This window comes from Ipomoea triloba, chromosome 14 (assembly GCF_003576645.1).
Source record: "Ipomoea triloba cultivar NCNSP0323 chromosome 14, ASM357664v1".
Lineage (NCBI taxonomy): Eukaryota > Viridiplantae > Streptophyta > Magnoliopsida > Solanales > Convolvulaceae > Ipomoea > Ipomoea triloba.
In genome coordinates this window covers 4,810,496-4,825,330 of record NC_044929.1, presented here as the reverse complement: position 1 = coordinate 4,825,330, position 14,835 = coordinate 4,810,496, and the positions used below count along the sequence as shown (strand labels likewise).

General features: G+C 33.1%; 1 pseudogene; it reads right to left on the bottom strand.

Moving 5' to 3' along the window:
• Positions 1-3,079: 3,079 nt before the first annotated feature.
• On the bottom strand, positions 3,080-14,366 carry LOC116004488 (annotated as a pseudogene).
• Positions 14,367-14,835: the final 469 nt, after the last annotated feature.

Below are 14,835 nucleotides of genomic sequence, written 5' to 3'. Positions count from 1 at the left end.
CTCTCTCTCCACTCTCCGAGTACATGGCCTGAAAAAACAAAAATAAACCAACATTGTTGAGGTTGCTCTTAATTAGAGCTTTTACATTTGAAATTCTATCATTTTCATATTCTGTTCTCGTTGCTTTAATTTGAATATTTATTTTAATTGAATCCAAAATTCCTAATTTTTTTCTGGAGTAAACGAACTGTTCCTTGTGTGTGCGCGCGTGTGTGTATGTATATATGTATATGTATGTATGTGTATATATATATATATATATATATATATATATATATATATATATATATATATATATATAATTTCAAATTTAACATATCCTAAATATTAAGTTTAAAATATCACTCAAAATTTTGAGTAAATGTTATATTTAAAATGTTATATTTGAGTATATTTCGTAAAAATTGAATTTAGAAAATAAAAATTAAAGTAAATGGGCTTGGCCATTTTCTGTGCTTGTGTAAACCCAAATGTGCAATTAGTTACAACTCAGGGAGGAAACAACCTCGACAAAGTTGATCGGACAATTGGCTTAGTAATTAAAATGTTATAAGTTTGATTTTTTTTTGGGATTTGTCTATTAACTTTTTTTTTTTGGATGACAGGGGAAACCTCACAACCCTTTCGAGCGTGAGTAAACTCCGCCTTGTGAATCTAGCCGGCAAAGGAACACAAGTAAACTAGCCTGACCTGCTCAAATTCCAAGGGGGCAAGAATTCGAACTCGTGACTTTGTAATTACAAGCATGGATCTATTGCCATCTTGGTTGGAATTATGTTCTTTATTAACCTTCTTGGTTTGAGCTAGTCTGCTATGGACAATTTAAGCTGGTTTACCTCGTGGTCATTTGCCACCGGCCGACCGGCTAGGACGCCTAAGCCCTGACTGCCTAGGCCTCCTAGGCGCCAACTAGGCCTCCTTGGCACCGACTAGGTCGCCTAGTTGACCGATTAGCTATTGTTCCCTTCTTTTTTTAGATGGGTTGTTTCAATAAAAATAACATTGTTTTGAGCGAAATAACCCTAGATTTTTCAAACACTAGATGTTTTTTAGATTCACATTTAGTATTTTCGTATTAACTATTAAAAATATTAAATATTTTATAATTATCGAGTATTAAAAATTAAAAAAAATTAAACAAATAAAAAAAGAAACACGGGCGGCTAGGTGCTAGTCGCTCCCCGAGCGCCCAATGAGCGCCTAGCAATTTTTTCAAAAATGGTCACAGAATAAACTTCATCTAAAATATATCTTCGGAGCAACTGTGAGCTTTTCCACAAATTAAAGATGAAACCCATGGCGCCAATTTATTAATACTGTAAGTCTATAACATGTAAAATAGTACCGGACTAAATTAGTCCCAGTTCAAAGGTTCTATATATAGGCTCCATGGCGAAATTAAAAGAAAGGGCCCCTATAATTTTACTGTGGACCGCGATCCACAATACATGGTAGTTCATGTATCAAAACGACGTTGATTTTATTAATGAAAAGAAACGGCAGAAACGGTTCCGTTCCGCGCCGTTAACTCTGTGTGTAACATATCTAGTTTCATTTTATATACATTGTAGTTCACTTTCAACAAAACTACAGTTTCTTTTCGATATAACTACAGTTTCATTCGACATTATAACACTCAAATATGTGAAACCGTTATTCAGTTTCCTTTCAACACAACTGTTATTGAGTATTTGAGTGGTTGTTGTGGCGTAAGCGCGGCCGACGACCCTTATACTCTTGGGAGACATGAGTGGTGGGTGTGCGACATCGTCTCTTTCAGTCTTCGTGAGTTCAGTTCTCGACTCCCAGAAATAATTAACGCTATTACTTTTTTAATATATATTCTCTTCGTCTCATTTTATGTGTCATGTTCGGCTAATGAGGCTTGATTAGAGCTATTTACAATTTATTTTTTCATAATATTAAGTTTAGAATTAATATGTAAAAATTTATATATTTAGGAACTACATTAAAAGTACTATTAAACACAAAAAATCAAATTTAAAAATTATAAAAAGATGCCAATAGAAATAAGCAAATAATAGAAAGTTAGTTTAACTAATGGATAGTAAATATGACAGATAAAATAAGACATAAGGAGTAATAAGTAATATATTTTATATATATATATATATAATATAATACTCCATATATCTTATGTCCTATGGGCCTCCTATAGAGATGGCCTGGGCAGGTGCCCACCCTGCAACCTCAGGGCCGGTCCTTGGACTAATATAGTTATGTACTTTGAGGTATACCTAACAATATATTTAATTGTTTGTACTATTATTTATGTAGTGTATGGTTCTCTTGCCCGCACGTGAACATTGTAGTGTATCACCTGAACGACTAATCTTAATAGATTACTTAAAAATTTGAAGCATCTAATATCAATAGTAATCTAAAAAAATTAGATAGATAGAAATAAAATTGGCTGTGGTGATAACACAGTGGCCTTGTTTGGTAATTAGTAAATAGTGGTTAGTGAATAACAGATTGTGTTAATAATTTTGATAAGCAAATAGTATTAGATTTGTAGAGAAATATTTAATAAACTAAACTATTTACTATTAGTAATTACATATAAAACTATTTATAATAAGGACATTCGTAATAATAGTAGTAGTACTACTATTAAATATAAAAAAGGCCACTGTGTAATAATTAGTAATTACATATAAATATTTGCCCATAAATAGTAATTACAAATAAACTGTAGGTGCGCGATATTAATACTTAAGGTGCGTCATTTTAACATTTAAGGTGCGTGTTTCTATCACTTAAGGTGCGTCATTTTTAGCTTATGCTTCTTTCTTCCAGACACGCGTTTTTTTTTTTAAAAAAAATTTCATTGATTTGAGCCGTTGATCTAGATTTGATCAACTGCTCAGATCTAACCGCACAAAAGACAAATGACCTCCGCTAGAATTAACTTTTTTTAATTTTGTCACATTACATTCATAACTTTTATTTGATTTTCACAATTAGTCATCCTTTTAAAATTTTGTTATTCTACCTTTTAATAAATATGATTAATATGTAATTCAATCATTCAATCAGAAAAATTTACAAGAGATTATGGTTCTTAATTTAGGATTGTCTTTATTGTCTCTATTGTCATGTATCCTTCAAGTACACTTCCACAATAAATTTATTACACGTACAATTCAACATGAATTGTGTTACATTATGTTTCTTGAATATGTGAATATTATGTACATTATTAAGCCCAGATTTGCAGACTAACAGTTTAATTATACCATCATGAGTTGCCAATACATGATGAGTTTCTAAATTAGCTGTATTCAACTGGCTGTGGATCAGCTTCCCATTTCTTTATCCTGTCCCCAGCAAGCAAAGCCTACATACATTTAAGCATTAATTAACCAAACCTTATGACTGTATAATGAGAATTGATTAATCAGAAGCTTATCAATTTCAATAATTGTGCTTGACATAACCCGTGACCGACCAAATCTAGCAATTGGTGGTTAAGGGATTGTTGGGCGGAGGCTGGTTTAAGGATCAAGTCCAGCCAATTGTTATATCATGGACCAGGGTCTATAGTGCACTGTGAACCCTGATACAAAAATTTTGTACCTTCAGTTAACACATTATGTACCTATAGTTAACAACTTTTGTACATGTAAACAAATAACTTGATAATTGCAGACAGATAATGTGATAACTACAGGTACAGAAACTGTCAACTGCAGGTACACAATGTGTCAACTACAGATACAAAATCTGAAAGTTTTTTTGGATTAGGGTCTACAATCCAAGGTAGACCCTAGTCCATGGTATAATTTGCCACGTTCAGCATTCTGCCTCTAAAAATTGTGGTGGCTATAAAGTTGCCTTATTTGCTGTGAGCTATAGCTTTTGGCACAGTAGATTAGTAGTAAGGAATTGAATCCTTGTAGCTGTGGAATTGTGGAAATAATTATACTGTACCTCCTTGTTCCAGTTAGTTCTGAGGACCATAACTATCAGAACAATGGTTTGAACTATTGTCCCTGTTATCATTCCATACCAAATACCCTACAATCATTCACAATATGCTTTCAGAGCTCATTGGTTAATTATGATTAACTTATTATAACCTATGGGAGAAGAAATGCATATATATATATACCTTGACACCCTTGTTAAAGACAAAGCCTAATATCAGACCAATGGGAATACCCACCAAGTAGTAGCATACAATGTTGACATATGCTACATAGCTTTGCCACCCTGCTCCAATGGCTACCCCTGCACTTCAGTGTTGGAATCAATTTCAAAATATTTCATCATAAGATTATGGGAAAATTATAATTTATGCCCCTTCATAATATGCCAATTATCAATGTCACCCCTGAATTATTAGTGGTGTAAATGTCGCCCCTCAATTTAAAAAAAGGTACATATATTGCCCCTCCTGTCGGTATGGGAGGGGCAACATTTACCATTTTTAAAAATTGAGGGTCAACCTAACCTTTACACCACTAATAATTCAGGAGTGACATTGATAATTGACATATTATGGAAGGACATAAATTACCATTTTTCTAAGATTTTGGGAGAGAGAAGAAGATGAGATGAGAGAAGAATTGTATGCATGCAAACCAGAGAGTGTTGGTTGAAGGCTGTTAAGGGTAATGGTGAATCCTAACAATGGTGTGAGATCATATACTAGCTTCTGTACTGACGAGCTTTTTGAAAACAATGGCGGATACCGGCTCCTAAGGAGAATAGGAATGAGTCCGAGAATGATTCCGGTGAATAAGGAAGTAGCTGTTGCCACAACTACAGAAAATTTTGCTGTCCGAGGATGTCCAGCGCCGAGCTCATTCGACACCCTCACGCTGCACACATTATGTTTAAAGCTTGAATTGGATTTCATTCCATAATTAAGCATTATATGTGTTTTTAAATCCTAAAATCATGGTGTGGTGTTATAGATGCTTAAATACAGCTTCAAGAAATTGTAATTTTAATAATCAAATTTTATTTCGAATATTTTGTCTAATAATATGACATGTTATAAATGATAATACGTTTTATAGTTTTGCGAATTAGCCAGAAGAGATGTCAAAGAGTCAGACTCGCAATCATTATATATCATGTATCATGGTCCACATTACAAGATAGACCACCGACATAAGGTTTATTATATTTTTAATAATAGGGATAAAGGTCAAATAAGCCTTTGAATTATTCATAAAAAATACAATTGAACACTTGAACTAGAAAAAGCTCCAATTAGACACTTGAACTTAGAAAAAAGTGTAATCTAATTAACCCGTTTGACCTGTATGTTATTGCAGATAACCTCCAAGTTAAAGGTGATTGGAATGTTACATAAATATGTTTTGATGACTTGGATGCCCAAATCACATAATAATAAATATTTTAACTGTGATTTTGAGAAAATCAATGTTTTGGTTCCTTAATTGTTTTACAAATGACAATTTAGTCCCTAATTTTCAATTTGAATGAATGTGGTCCTCCAATTATTTTAAATTTCGTCAATTAAATCCCTTTGGCACTATACCGTCACTCAGCCGTTAGTTTCCCTTATTTGAGTGGGCATTTTAGACTTTTCTCATTACCCAATTTTATCACCCTTCATTGTTAGTCTTGTCGAGTGACTCGTTGTTGTTAAGGAACCAATACAATAGCATCAAGTTCCATTACCGTCTTTGTTCGTTTTACAACCACAAGGTTGTTGGACAGTGGGTCAACACAATCGCAAAATAATCAAGAGAGAAATTGAGGTAGTAAGGTGGCAACGCTAATGCTAGAGAATTGAAAATTGAATCCCTTTCAATGTGCCCCGGAGGGGTATTTATACAAGGCTTACATGCTTTAGGAAAGGAAAGAGATATTAACAAAGTTGATCTCCATAAAGTTTCCTAAGCGATCAAATTTCTTTTCTAATGATGAAAAGGAAAATCTCAGCTCGCCCAAATTCGGTAGAAACCTCTAAGAAATATCTTTCCCCGCCTCAGGTCCAGCACCCGGTTTGCCATGCCAACCCCGACTGCCTGCAAAGTAGGTGGGTGACCAGAGTTGGCTTGGGTGCCCTAGCAAGAGACCTGACTGCCTGGTCTGCTTAGTGCCCCGTCTGCACCTTACGCGACCCGATTTGGGGGGTCCCCTCAGTCTTCTAGGTAGGCTGCGGGTCCTGAGTGTGTGGGTTCATTCCCGACTAGGTACCCTACTCGGGGGCATCCAACAATCTTGATCTAACCAAAGAAAACCCTACCTCTTGCGGTAACAACAAAAGAAGAAGAACCAACGCTAATGAATGCCTCTTTTCTCTTCTATGCACTATTGCCTTCTCCAACAACCAGCGCCACTCGAAAAAGTCGATGAACAGCGATGAGAGCCAACGCCACACGCCCGAAGTAGAAAACAACGATGGTCAGAGCTAGCACCGCCTAAAGGAAAGGAGACAACAACGATAAGCCGGGAACCCAGCCCACCTATGTTGTATCTTCTCGCGGCAATGCCAAAGCTTGTCGCCGTTGTCCTCAGTCTTGACATCGACACCCAGAATAGATGGTGTTTCGCCGAAAAAACGATGCATCGGTGGCATCAAATACCAATTCTAAGGTTGCTAGCGAGGTGCGATCGAAACCAGTGTCACCGCATCAACTGAAAAACAAAATGGAGGTAGGGTTTTTCTTCTTCTGCAGGACCCACTCTTCTTCTTCTTCAAAATAAACTACTACGCAACGAGACCCACTCGACGGGACCAACAATGAAGGTGATAAAGGGGTAATGAGAAAAGTCTAAAATGCTCACTCATATAAGGGCAACTAACGACTGAGTGCGTGATGGAATAATGCGGGAATTTAATTGACGAAATTAAAAATAATTGGAGGATCACATTCAATCAAATTGCAAATTATGGACTAAATTAACAGTTGCAAAACAATTAAGTAACCAATACAATGATTTTCCCATTAATTTGTGCCCATATAACATATTTTTTTAGCTAATTTAATTACCTTATTGCAGCACTGAATCCAACACCAAACATTAACGTCCATCCCGAAATGTTCATGCTGCAAATGAACATTGAACATTAGGATAATACTATTTACACATAAAGTTCTATAGCATAAGTTTACATATACTTCTGTCATTTCGTAACTATTAATATTTATCAAATACTTGTAAATTGATAGAGTTTATTAAGAATGAATCTATTATTGCCCTATCATATCACTAGGTTTAAAATTGTGGGCAAAATCTCCCATGAACCGCTTCACAGATTCTAATCTGTGAGATCCGTCAAATTTTCATAAGTATTACCATTTTATTTGAAAAAATATATCTAACTAAATATATTTAAAAAAAGTTCAACTATATTATTATATTATATTGTATATTTCAACATCTTTTATATTTCTCTATTTTTTTTATTTAAATTAATAATAACATAATTTATAATTTCGTGCATCATAAAGGTAAAACGGTAACTTTCATAGTATCACGGGAGATAAAATTTACTGTAAAGAAAGCATCTTTCTAGAATGGGAAAAAGCACAAAAACTCACCATATAGAAATTGCATCGACTGAAACTTCTGCGTTCTTGGTGTATCCAGCAATAAGAATAAGCGCCACAAAGTACCACATTTCTAAGCTGCACAAATCCACAAAATATTGTGATTAGTGGAAACATTCAAATCATAAAAACATAGTGAAAAATTAGGTAAATAAACTTTCTAATTATTGCAAAAATAATAATTAGGGTCCTCTAACCTTAAAAAGTTTTAATTAGACTCTTAAACTCAATTTGTTTAAAAAATTGCAATCAAGTCATTTTAATCTTATCAATAATTAAGAAGTTATAGATAAAATAAAATAATTAATAACATGACAATTTTTTCGTGGTTGCTTATTTTGTTGAAATGTCATCCACATGATATCCATTTTTGAATAATAATAATAATAATATTATTATTATTATTATTATTATTATTATTATTATTATTATTGACAAGGTTCATAAATGGTTGAGGATTTTATTAAAAAAATGTGGGGTCAATTTTATAATTATTAAAAAAATTTAATAACATGATTTATTTTATTATTATTACAAACTTGAAAGTTTAGTACAACAATGGTAAGATCTTAGCCTTCAATTCTCAAAATGGAAGGTGTAGATATGTCCATACTTTTTAAAATTATAATTATTAAAAAAATTTACGAATGGAGTTTATTTTATAATTATTGAAAATTTTTATGAATGGAGTTTATTTTATAATTATTGCAAACTTGAAAGTTTAGTAATGGTGAAATCTTTGCCTTCGATTTATCAAAATGGATAGTGTAGATGTGGGCAAATTGTTTTGTTGATTCGGGTCCATCTTGCAAGGTGGGCCCGGGTCCAAGATACACAATTACATACTGAATGTTCACAATTTAGGCTATGTTTGACAAACATAGCTGAAAAGTAACTGAAAGCTGAAAAGCTATAAGCTAATAGTTGAAATTTGAAGAGCTGTTAAGCTAGCTGCTATGTTTAAAAGTGTTTGGTAAAATTAGTTTTTTAATAAGCTGATAAATGTAAAAGGACTAAAAATGACATATTCATAAAATTTAAATAGATTTGTTTACGTATTAAAATATAAAATAAAGAAACTAATATATTTTAATAAAATATAAAGTAAGAACCTATATTTGAAAATATATAAAGTAAAAAAAAATATTTTTAGTTCATACAAAAATTAATGTTCAAACACACAAATGTCAAATTGAAATTACAACGAAATATATTGAAGAGAAAATGTCAAAATGATTTTAATTGGGAGGGATAACAGAAGTCATTTATTTAAAATAATAAGGATAAAGATGAAAAAAAAGTTAACAAGCTACTATCTTATTTTTTAAAAGTTACCTCAAAATAGGCAAAAACTTGTGTGAGACCGTCTCACCATGAGACACGTCAGGTCGGATCGGGTCAAGATGCAAATAAAATACTTACATGCACAAATATCATACTTATATGCTCAAGTGTAATACTAATCGGGAATAAAAAATTTGTTACTTATAATGGTAAATATAATATTTTTAAGGGAAAAAAATACAATACTTTTACATTTTGATTTAAAAGTATTTCATTTTTTCTCAAAAGTATTATATTTTCCCTTATAAGTAAGGGCACTTGTCAACATTACTTATTCTGAAAAATGTATTACTTTTTCTCTTATAAGTAACAAAAATTGTATTCTTGATTAGTATTATATTTGAGCATATAAGTATGACATTTGCACATATAAGTATGACATTTGCATGTTGCTTCGATCTGACCCGACCCGTCTCACGAATAAGGATACTCACACAAGTGCGACCCTTCAAAATAATATCTTATTTTAAGTTACTAGCTTATTTTGGGAACATTACCAAACAAAACTTATAACTTATTAGTAGCTTAAAATAAGATATAAGCTCCTAAATAAGTTCTGTCAAACAGAGCCTTATATACTGAATGTTCATAATTTACGTACTGAACGTTCACAATTTAAATTGTGTATCTCCAATAATTCTATTCCTTCCTATCAAACAATGTAATTTAAATTCATACTTTATTCCTACCGAATTGCAATTCTTTTCCTCCCTAATTCATTTTCCCCAACTAAACGCCCTGTTAGTGCTACAATTTCAATTTCACCGTGATTTTATTTCAATACTCTAAAAACATGTTTAATTTATAAAAGTGCACCTAACATTATTAAATAGCTTTAAATGAAATTAAATGGCATCCTTCCCCACCCTTGTTCTCATGGAGTCAAGCTGTAATTTTTTAAATAGGTTTAAATTAAAATAAATGACATATTTGAAAATTGATATATTTCATCTTTTGAAATTAAATGGCATCCTTCCCCACCCTAGTTTTAGTTCTCACTAGAGTCCTCCCGGCCTGTGGGGACTGACGGACTGTTATACCATCGACTAGGGTTCACCTTGCAAGGTGGATTTGAGTCCTAAAAGACATTAAATTGTATATTTTTAGTATTGAAATTGTGAATTTTCAGAATGTAAATTGTGTTTCTAAGTCAAAACACATAACAACTATAGAAGAGGATTCGTGAATATAAGACTGTATTAAATTTTAAAAAGATTTAATTGTGTAATTTTAATATTGAAATTGACTACAGTATTTGAAAGAAACTTGTGAATACAAAATAAGGTAATCAATAACATATATGTTAACATTGTCCATTCGTAGAATACAAATTATAAATTTTTAAAAGGTAAATTGTGAACGTTAAGTATGTAAATTGTGTATCTACATCGTTTTGGATCTGAATTCACCTTGCAAGGTGGACCCGAGTCCACAGAATAATTCGCCGCTGCCTATGGGTGTGTGCGCGCGCAAATTAAGAAATGAAAACAAGAATTAATATTAAACTTACCAAATGACTGGTCTCAGGTCCGAACTCCAATGTAAGGGCATTTACTCTTTGTATTTATGAACAGATACTATATTGTAACATAGTTAATAGTAGCGAAAAAAAAATTAAACTTACCAAAACATGACTCCTGATGCAAGAGATAGGCGAACAAAGCCCGTGAGATTCCCAAAGGCCCTTCGGGAAAACCCTTTCCAAGCATCCCCACACGCCCCGGAGAGAACATACACAAATTGCGCCACCGCCATGAACCACCACGTGGTGTTCAGCACCACCGCGCCGCCGGGGAGCCCCCACCGCAACTTGAGCATAAAAAGCCAACTAAACAAGACGTGGCCGACCAAAGCCACGCCGGAAACGCTAGCCATCACATAAATCTTGCTTTGTGATTGCAAGAACCTTTGGATAGGGAAAGTGAAAACGTAGGCGAAGAGTTGCGGAATCATCCACAAGGCGAACGTGCCGGCGGCTTTAGAAATCTGTGGGTTCTGGTGAAGAAGTTTGAGAATTGGGGTGGAGAATATGTATATTGTTGTCAAGGGTATGGCTGTGGCATTGAGAATAATCCATGACCTTTGCAGGTAAACACCAAGCATTTCTAGCTTTTGGGCTCAAAATGCTTGTCCACAAAGTGTTTCTAGTGCACTTCCCATAATCCCATTCCATACTGTCAACGTGGAATACTTGATTTGGTTAAGTTTTTGTGAATTTGACTCATTTTTTGTGGTCAAATCATTAAAACAAGCATATTATATCAGTGGATTTGCATAAATTCTCTAACACACCATTTGGTTGCAACATGGGAATTAAGAGACAGAAATAATAATAAGTACATTTGTGTCAAAACTATAATACAATGCCGTTGTTATTTGGACTTTTTTTTTTATATAACTTTGTATCACTAGAACATATTTAATAGCTCTCAAATTTACTTAACCATGCAACGCTGACCTTCATAAGGTCACATCCAAAAAAATTTCAATTCGTAAAAATAAAAATAAACAACTTAATTAAACATAATAAAATGTTAAACTTTTTAAATACTTAAATAAGAAAAAAATCTTAGAAGGGTAGTTTTGTTTACAATGGGTATATTTTTTTTAGGTCAGGAAAAAGAATGGTACTCTTGTCTCAATGGGAATTTTTTTCCTAGCGAATGCGAAATTGAAATACAAGGGATATGTGATTATAATTCAATGAAAATTAGGGAGCTTACAAAATTAATGATTTAATCCTTTTAACTCCTATATAAGCCTGGTATAAGCAGAAGAATTTTTGCAAGACATACTACCTACATTTTGTTCTCTCTCGAAACCCTGCTCATCTTTTTTTTTTTTGTTGGAATTTTTAGCATAAAATGACAATTAAAGTGACTATTTTATGGTACAAATATATGTGGGGTCTACATCTGATTTGAGTCAGGTTAAAGTGGATGTGCGCTCTTCATACTGAGACGAAGAAATTAATATATTATACGCTCAAAATGAATAATAGGTGAAAAATATTACAAATTACAAAAGGTTAAAGTGCTTTTGTAGCACTTACGATTTACGAAAGTGCTAATTTGTTAGCACTCACGAAGGTCGATTAAGCAGTCACGAATAGTGATTCATCAAGCACGGGTGGTTTCGCCGGTAGGGCCTGATTTTTAGGTGGGATACAAAAAGAGGACGGAAATTATTGTGTTACAAATATGGGCAATACTACACTGTAGGATGCATGTTGTCCTTTTTGAACATGCATCTTCAGAATGCATAGTTTTTAGGTAGGATACAAAAAGAGGACGGAAATTATTGGGATACAAATATGGGCAATACTACACTGTAGGATGCATGTTGTCCTTTTTGAACACCTATTGAAGCACAAGAGTTAGTATTGCCTCCACTGAGAAGGCTCTATTATAATGCAGTATCTCTTTTTTTTAACCTATTGAAACCTATTGAAGCACAAGAGTACAGTGGAGGCTCTATCAGTGGAGGCTCTATTATAATGCATCTCTTTTTTGGAGGCTCTATTATAATGCATCTCTTTTTTTAACCTATTGAAGCACAAGAGTATTGCCTCCACTGAGGAGGCTCTATTATAATGCAGTCTCTTTTTTTTAACCTATTGAAGCACAAGAGTTAGTATTGCCTCCACTGAGGAGGCTCTATTATAATGCAGTATCTCTTTTTTTTAACCTATTGAAGCACAAGAGTTAGTATTGCCTCCACTGTGGTTCGAACCCACCACCTCCCGTATAAAGAGAATGGTTTGATGTCACTGGACCACAAGGTCCTTGGCAAAAGAATACCATATATAAATAAAAAATAATAAATACGTAGTTATGTATTTATTTTTTGAAATATAAGGATAAAAAATACTTAAATAGTGGGTCCAAGACCAATAACCCTAATTTCATTTAAACTACAATACTGTACACATACACGTATCATACACTCATTTTCTACATTTTAACTATTTTTTTTTAGAAAAGCTAACATGCATTCGCATAATGCATTTGTTTTTAAGCAAACATGCATTCCATGAAAGTACTTTGCCCATCTTTGTTACCTTTTCAAAAGTGACCTATTTTTGTATCCCACCCAAAAAACCAGCCCAACCGTGTTTATGACTCCATCAAGCACTTTGGTGCTTTAATCTAAAGGTGGCGTCATAATTAGTACCCAATTAAAGCTTTGAAAGCTTTAGTGCTAATAGCAGCACTTACGTGAGGTGCTATGAAGCACCAAGCAAGGTGCTAATTAAGCACTTTAAATGCTATGTAATTAGCACCTTAATTACGAATGGTGGCAGCAGCACCGAATGGTGCTCTGGCCATTAGGACAAGTAAATGGTTGTCGATCATTCAGGTATTTTAAAACACGTTATTATGATCGGTATAAATTAATTGTACTTAATTTTGTAACTGTAAATATTATTTCTATAATAAGTATGACAGTTTCAAATGGTTTTATCTAATTATTAAATTGGATTTATGTGTCATTCATTAGTGCTATTTAATTCTAATCCATATATATATATATATATATATATTCCTAACAATATTTAATTTATTAACTAATTTTCAAAAATAAAATAATGAAATTTATAGATATTTACTCTCTCTCTTTCATTTAATTATTGTTTTTGTAGTGTAAAAGAGTTTTACTAAATGGACTTCCAAATTCTACCAATCTCATCATTTTGACTTCATAATATGACAAATAATGATATATTATTTTTATTCTTTGGGTCCCAATAAAGATGACTACATCAAAAATTTGTGTGAAGTAATAAAAGGTGGACAAAAGTATATTTTAAGAGTTCAATTACTCCCCCTGTCCCATTTTATCTATCCTACTTACTATTCATTGGTCAATCCAACTCTTTCTTCTTTGTTTATTTTCTTTATTATTTTTTTTACTTTTAGTGTAGTTTTTAAATATATAAATTTTGTATATTAATAAGAAATTTAATATTATAAAAAATTAAATTAAAAATAACTTCAGTCGGGCTAGTTAACTAAATCAGACACATAAAATGAGACGGATGGAATAGTATTTTTGAGTGTCAAAAATAATAGGGAGTATATTGGAACAATTTACTAATCATGTATGGACAAAAATAATGGATATATACCATGATGCCGAAGGCAAAGCCAGCAATAAGATTGTTTTCGACGGCGACAGCTGCAAGTTGAATGTTCCCGACGTGACCGGCAAACACCTGAGTGATGGCACCGATGGAGTATTGGGAAACAATTGTGAATATGGCCGGCGCGGCGAGATACCATAGCTTCTTCGATTCGGAATGGAATTCTCTAATGAATTCCGTCACCTTCTTAATCTGTTGGATATCACCTGCATCGGCATGAAATGAATATGCAGAACTCATATTTGGGTGTTTTGTTTTTTGTTTTTTCTTTTTTTTTTTTTTTTTTTTGAAGAATGGGTGTTTTGTTAATTGATCATTTAATGGGTATCTTCAAAAGTAAGGCTATATATCCCTCGCAAGTCCTAATCCTTATCCCATAGTTTGTCGTTTGAGGCTAGAATAGCAATAGTACGGACGGGACGGCTCTCGCCTAATTTTGTGGGCCAATCTCAAAATACGGAATTTATGTTCTCGAAATTTGTATTTATGATTGATTTATCCTCTTTTCGCCATAAAAAATATTCATGTACTCTCAAAATCATTCTTCCAACTTTTACTTCCACTTGTATTTAAATTTAATTGGAGGAAGAAAAAAGTTAATGGATAAATATTATGGTCCCTACTAAATAAAGCGATCAAGACATGTCATGTCATATGGAGTATAGAATGGAGTAAGATTTTGGGAGAAAAATAAAATGAAGTGATGGATTTAATTAATCCGGGGGTTCGGACTAATAAACCCGTTAAATGAACAATAATACGAACTAATAGGAAATGGTAGACAAAATG